Source organism: Dioscorea cayenensis, unplaced genomic scaffold, assembly GCF_009730915.1.
Source record: "Dioscorea cayenensis subsp. rotundata cultivar TDr96_F1 unplaced genomic scaffold, TDr96_F1_v2_PseudoChromosome.rev07_lg8_w22 25.fasta BLBR01002230.1, whole genome shotgun sequence".
In the NCBI taxonomy this organism is placed as follows: Eukaryota; Viridiplantae; Streptophyta; class Magnoliopsida; order Dioscoreales; family Dioscoreaceae; genus Dioscorea; species Dioscorea cayenensis.
In genome coordinates this window covers 23,549-24,111 of record NW_024088621.1, presented here as the reverse complement: position 1 = coordinate 24,111, position 563 = coordinate 23,549, and positions in this window count along the sequence as shown.

Below are 563 nucleotides of genomic sequence, written 5' to 3'. Positions count from 1 at the left end.
ACCATCAAAATCTATGAAAACTCCACAGCACAAGACTTGCATAATACCTGCAAAGTCTATATCCAGAAACTATTCTTGTACCAGGAATGAAAACCAAATCTACAAGCATTGATAGTTTAAACATTTTAATTTGCACACATGGTTTCACAAATCATCTCAAAGTTAATGTACACATAACCAATAAAATAAATACGTGAAAATTATAATTAAAACATATATACATGTATTTTCCACTGTTGAAATAATGTATAATTTTGCGAAACAGATATACTAATACGATTGCTATGGCATAGCAAACCGTAAATAATTATAGGTATCCTTTAACAATATAAATTATTAAACATAATATAATGAAATAATTAAACAATTATTTCAAACTAATAGCCATTAAGTACTTGTTTCAAAATAATGGCAATTAACCGATTATTTCAAAATAGTAGCCCTACCAACTCACCTGGTCTCCCCTGGTTTTGTTGTTAAACCTAGAACTCCCTCCCAAGCTTGAACAACACCTAATAGGAGAACGGAAATAAAATAAATAGCACGCAACCTAATGATGAAAT